We start from the raw sequence: 7,259 nt of genomic DNA on the forward strand, positions 1-7,259 counted from the left end.
TGTGTGTGTGTGTGTGTGTGTGTGTAACATAATTTTTAAAAGCAAAAAAAGCAAAAAAAAACATCTTGTGAGAGGTATACGTGATCATAATTTTTATATCCAAAAGTTGAAGGGTATATAATTTGGGATAGTATTGTACATTGATCAAAATCATATATATTGCTGTGAAATTTAGGGCAAAGAAAAACAGGAATCGACACAAATTCAAAAGAAAAACACAAAGATTTAACGAGGTTCGACAAAGATGTCTACATCCTCAGGAGCTGAGCGGCGAATTCAGTATTTCAGAGGAGTTACATACCCATAGGGTTACACGTCTATTTATAGATAAACCCAAAGATAAATCAAAGAGACACACCTTTTCACACCAAGAGACACATCTTCATTCCATGAGGCACACCTCTCTAAATCCAAGAGACTCCAAATTCCTGGTATATGAGTCATACCTAACAATTCTCCACATTGGCGAATATTCAGCCCATTAGGAGAAAATATCTCCACCTTGCGAATATCCCTTGCGAATATCCAGCCCCTTAGAAGAAAAAATCATGGAGTTTCATACACCAAAGTGGGTTGGGCAATCATGCCAACTAGCTACTGCAAACATTCAACAAGTTCAAGTAACACAAGAAATTTTTGAAAATACCTGACTTGGTTAAAATACCTACTGCATTTTCATCATATGATCCGACGGAGTGAACTCTACCTGGAACTATACTCCCCAACAGTTTATAGATATTACCATCAGGTTTCAAGCTCGTAATGTCTTCAAAATTCCTTGTTCTGCCAACAAATCTTTCACCTTTGTTTGCCACAATCCGAAGTTCCCGGTTCCATTGAACTTCATTATCTCGAATTTTGCACCAGACATTGCCATTTGAAATTAATCATCTAGTAAACTTTTCCTGTCTTGTATTGAAACAAAACACACCACAAATAAATTCAAATAAATCTGAAATTTTCTCTGTCAATTGCAGCAATTTTCCCACTATTTCCTATGATTAGTGGATCAAATTTTTCACACGAAGCACCTTTCCTGTTAGCACAAAAATGCAGTCGAAATACTGCGAACACTAGCCGAACTTCATCTGTCAAAATTTCTCTTGCGACAAACCTGCGAACAATCTGAGAAATTCGTAAACTCTATCTGTCGCAATTTCTCCTGTGACAAATACACCTGCGACAAACTTGCGAACTACATTGGTCGTGCACCACCTGTCGCAACTGCACCTGCAGCAACTCCTCCTGCGACAAACTTGCAAACTCCTCTGGCCGAGCACCACATGTCGCAACTGCACCTGCTGCAACTCCTCTTGCATGCAACTCCTCTTGCAACAAACTTGCGAACTCCTTTGTTCGAGCACTTGCGAACACCTCTGACCGAGCAACACCTGTCGCAAATGCACCTGCCGCAACTCTTCTTGCGGCAAACTTGCGAACTCCTCTGGTTGAGCACCACCTGTCGCAACTGCACCTGCTGCAACTCTTGCAACAAACTTGCAAACTCCTCTGGACGAGCACCACCTGTCGCAATTGCACCTGCCGCAACTCTACCTATGACAAACTTGCTAACTCCTCTGGTCGAACACCACCTGTCACAACTACACTTGCCGCAACTCTACCTGCGACAAACTTGCGAACTCCACTATCTGAACTCCTCTGTTCGCAAATGCTTCTGTTCGCGCAAACTACACGCGAACTCCTGTTTACGAACTCCACCTTGCAGAACACTGCAAAGGTTCGTGAACTATCGTGCCTCGAGCCCTATGAACGTCGAACGTCTTGATGCAATGTTGCTGCCCCGAGTTCTCCGAACTCCCCTGACTGTAGGAACTCCTTCCCGCAAGCAGTCGCGTCGATTTACGAACTACTTTGTCGATTCACGAACTCCTCCGTAACCCCCTTCGCAAACTGTTCTATGAAACTGGCGGACCTCCAGTTGTTTCTTCACTCCAACAAAGGAATTCGCTTCAAGGAAATAAGTTTTCTTCCTTCTGCTTCCCAAGGCAAATCCTCTGACTTCCAGGAAATCAAAAGTTTCCTTAATTATGTTTCCTCCAGCAAAGGGAAAATCCAGAGGGAATATTCCTTATTCCTTTGGTCCGCCCAGCACCCTGCGTTCGAACTGCTGTAACTGCCTCGTTGATTCGATCCTCCCAGCGCGCAGCACGAACTCCAATAATATGAACTACCGCAGTTTGTTGAAGTCCGTCCGAAGCCCTGACCGCTTCCTTGCACCGCCCGTTCCTTAGCGCCTAATCTTCTTCCAGCCTACGACAATCCTCATGACAGAAAGTTCCCGGTCGAACGCGATTCGCAAATCCCGTTGGTGTCGCTGGCCCGTGAGTAAAAAACCAAATAAGAACTGCCACTGCTCCTCTGCAAACTCCTCTGTTCCTCCTCTGTCGCTGAAAAATGTTGAACTGCTTCTCCGCAAAGCCTCTTCTTCTGCAGGAACTCCTTCCCGCTCCAAATTGTCGCAGAACTTCGCTTGGCCTCAAACTACCACAAAACCACCCGAAAAATTCTTCTTTCCACCTACGCCGATCTCCTCCGTCCTAGAACCTGGCGCTCTGATACCAATTGTTGTGAAATTTATGGAGAAGAAAAACAAGAATTGACACAAATCCAAAAGAAGAACACAGAGATTTAACGAGGTTTGGTAAAAATGCCTACATCCTCGGGAGCTGAGCGGCGAATTCACTTTTTCAGAGGAGCTACATACCTTTAGGGTTACACGTCTATTTATAGATAAACCCACATATAAATTTACAAACACGCCCTCGCTCACCCCAACCCACTAATCCAAGAGACACACCTCTTCACACTAAGAGACACATCGTCATTCCAGGAGGCACACCTCTCCAAATCCAAGAGACTCCAAATTCCTCTTATATGAGTCATACCTAACAATCTCCACCTTGGCGAATATCCAGCCCCTTAGGAGAAAATCTCGACCTTGCGAATATCCAATCCCTTAAGAGAAAAAATCATGGAGTTTCTTACACCAAAGGGTTGAGCAACCATGCCAACTAGCTACTGCAAACATTAAATAAGTTCAAATAACGCAAGAACTTGTTGAAAAAACCTAGTTTGGTCAAAATACTTGCTGCATTTTCATCATATGATTCACAGAGTGAACTCCACCTACAATTGTACTCTCCAACAGTTTATAGATATTACCATCAGGTTTCATAGCTCGTAATGTCTTCAAAATTCCTTGTTGTACCAACAAATTTTAACTGACTCATTAAACCAACCTATATTAGATTTATTAAAATTTAAATAAAATAAAATAAAATATCATCATCATTATTAGCTAAAAGAGCAGCCAAAGGGTTGACTTCAATCACTAAACCAAAAACCTAAGTACAAGTTTAGTGCTAAAATTAGGTTTAATGTAACCATTAAATTATAGCGGGTAACATCAAGATGAGGTTAATAATAAAGGAAAACTTTAAACTAGTTATTTAATATATTATAAGATGAACCTATGCACAAGTTGATAGAACATGAAGCTCAAATCCTTTAACTTTTAATAGGAGCTAATAATAAAAAGTCTCATTGCAAAATAATGAAAATCGTCAATAATAAAATCTAAGCCAGGATAGAATTGACCTAATAGAAAAAGCTCATATGAAAATTCCTCATTATCATATTGAAGTTTCTACATCATCACAGACTAACCCAAAACTAGTTGATCATCAAAACATTCCACTAACATCAATGAAGTTGACCTAATGTCATTTCATTGATGCTCTCATTGATACTCCTAGTTTTGAATTATGTCATCTTGTTCATAAAAAAAATTCCTTTAAGAGACAAAATTTTCTTGATTAATAGCATAAATTTCATGAGTCTTCACCCTTAAATGATGTATTATTCTAGCATTCCAGTGCCAATTGGGGTTAAAGCTAACAATTATTGATTCTTATGCTAGAGCACCTGACCCCTATGAGCATAATTGACATACAGAATTATCATGCACATTCAACAAGCCTTTGATGCTCTCATTTTTTAAATCTCTCATGTTACTTTTAATGGCCTAGTTTAAACTTTAATTTACTCTCTTCCTAAGGAAACTATGCATGCCTTTGAGGAGCTCACTTGAATTTTTTTAGAGCAATTTATTACAAGTTAAGGAATTATTAAAGATTCTTACCATCTCTAAAAAAGTCACCAAAATTAATGAGACTTGCTTAAATAGTACTTTTAGAGATTTCTCTAGGAGTGGATCTTGAGTTATTATACAGAGACTTTCTTGGAGGACTCTGTTCAGAGGTTTTTTTATTCATCATGAGATACAATCCATTTTGGCTGACTTTATTCATCGTGTAAAAGCATAGATCACTTGCAATGAAGTCATCAATAAACATCAAACATAATTTTAATATTCATTTAGTAAACATAGGAATACTCTTAAGGGTGTTACAAACTTCTAACAAAAAAAGTGGGAACAAAGTTATTTTTTTCTCCAAAATCAATATGACCAAAGGCATATCGGACATTCCTCTTAGCCTAGAGAAGCATATCATTCATTATAATATTTCTAATTCATTCTCTCAAGCAACTACTAGGCCTTTCCACTCTAACATATCATGCTCTGGGAGCTAAGCATACTTGGCACAAGGGGTACCAAAGTAATCATTTTATGCTTGGCAAAACATCCATGACGATCTTTAACCGATCGATAATCTCGTCAACATGAGCCTCATATATAATCCTAATTTTTTTCTCATTTAATTGTTAGCATACAAGTGATATTAATATTTTCTACCACGCTTTGATCTCATGAGCTTGTTAAATTTGGTTCATCTTTTTTATCAACACATAATTATCTACCCGTCACTTTAACATGTTAATAAAAAATATAGCTCTTGATAACATAAGAATCTCTTAACTATCTTTATCACTTACTAGTTTGCAATCATTTGCACAATATTTGAATGAATGGAATGCCAAATTTAATAACATCTCACATCTAATCCTCTATTTTTGCAAGCTTTCTAGTGTCTAATAGAACTTGTTCTACTTGAATTTTTTTCACTCATTTGCATTTATTTTTGGTTATTGGCATGGTTTTTGGTGATGTCAACTACTCAGCACTTTTCTATTGCTCAGTGCATTGTTTGTGCTGTCTCCATCAAGCTTTTTCATAGGATTGGCAGTTAACTCTCTCTAATTGCTTTTAGCCATTGCTAAAGCACACTCTAGCATAGGCCATTCTTTTTCTTGATGAATCCCGTGATCCCTAGGCATAATGTATTTTATTTTTCAACTTCTCACAAAATATTTAGTAATTTTGTTAAAAATAATAATATTAAAATACAAATACTCAAAAAAGTTAGAATAAAAAATATCAGCTTTAAATTTAATATACTTAGTAGGCAATCGACAAATTCCATTCATTGGACATTAATTTTAAGGTATAACACGAATCTCATGATGATTTTTTTAATGAGAAATATTCAAAATTCAATTAAAATTCATCAAGAACTCTGATTTCAGCAAACTTATAGTCTAATTGATTTGCTCGATGAGATGAAACCAATGATACCAAAATTTATGCAATCCGAGTCAAATAAAGCTTAGATAATGACATGAAACCGATTTTGAAAGCTTTCTGGACATATTTGGAATATCAAACAGACTCAAAATTGGTGAGACAATAGTATTTTTTAGCGTATTGACAAGACGAATCCAACGAGCCTAAGATCGCTCAATTTCGACATTGTTAAGACACTCAAATATGTATCAAATGTCGTTTGATCAAGGGAATCTCTTTGGGGCGTACGATCAGAATGATTCGTATTCTTTTATTAATTGCAACTGAGACTTTATAAATATCACCCTATCTCTCTCTTGAAGAGGAGAAAAAGTTTGAAGCCTGAAGAACAACATGAAGTTTGGAGAATGAGCTTGAAGTCTAACACTACCATTGTTATCATCGACAACCACTAACCACCAACCACCATCGAATATCACTTATCGACTGGCACCAATCACATTCGACAACCCATTCCTCTCAAGATTTTCTTCCGCGAACTCAAGAGATCGTGCAATCCTTCCTGCCACTGCTACAAGAGGTTATAATTGTAAGCATCAATTTCTAGTGGATCTCTTCAGCTAATCATACCTTATGATTTTCTCTTTCTAGGATTTTCACGTAGAAAACTTCTAATGTCTCTACTGGTTGGTTTATTTTATCTACATGCGTGTTGAATCATTGTACAACGTTAAGACAATAATCTGTTACGCTACAACCACGGATTTTCTAGCACGTATCAATGATTTTAATCTCCAAAATAAAAAGCTATGTTATCCCACTTGTAGAAAACATTATTATATACTAATTAAGGGTATGTTTGGGAGAGATTTTTGTCTGCTTTGCGTTTCAAACTGTCATCCGAATTCTATTTGGGGAACTTTTTTTTGATACTTTTAAAAATTTATGTGATGGGAAGGTATTTTTTTCCAACTTGATTTGTTAACGTATGATGGTTGTAAGAAAGTTCTATTGGGCAACTATTTTCTTGATATACATTTATATCTGATACACCTCCAAAAAATCTTCATCATCCGACACAAATCTCGAGGCATCACATGAATCTTGAGGTAACTTTTTGATTAAGAAATATTTAAACCTAGATAAAAAGTCATCCAGAACTCTAATTTCAACAAACTTACAATCAAACTTACCGACTCGACAAGAAGATCCAATGTTACCAAAATTGGTCCACTTCGAACCAAGTCAAGCACATATCATGCCATTAAACCACTTTTAGAAATTTTCTAAACATATTTGAAAAGTCAAACGAATGTCGATTATGACGAGTCTATAGTCAAATCGAGCGTCTTAACAAGACGAATTGAACGAGCCTTAGATCACTCAATAATGACATCATTTAGACACTCAAATGTTCATCAAATGTTATTTGATCGAGAGAAGCCATCTGAGTCGTCCGATCAAATTAATTCATATATTTGTATTAATTGCACCCAGAACATTATAAATAAAGTCTCACCCCTCTCATGACGAGTGAAGGAGAGCTTGAGAAAGAACTTTAAAACTTTGGGAAGAAATTGAACTCCAACACCACTTATGCCGTCGTCGACCATCGCCAACCATAGTTGACCACCGCCGACGGTCGTCGAAAACCTTTGATTGTCGTTGAGCACCGCTGACCCCAATCAACCACTGCCAATCCCGTCAACCGCCGTCAACCCACTTTGATCCCCATCGACCACAATCACCACCA

This window comes from Phalaenopsis equestris, unplaced genomic scaffold, assembly GCF_001263595.1.
Source record: "Phalaenopsis equestris unplaced genomic scaffold, ASM126359v1 Scaffold000006, whole genome shotgun sequence".
NCBI lineage: Eukaryota > Viridiplantae > Streptophyta > Magnoliopsida > Asparagales > Orchidaceae > Phalaenopsis > Phalaenopsis equestris.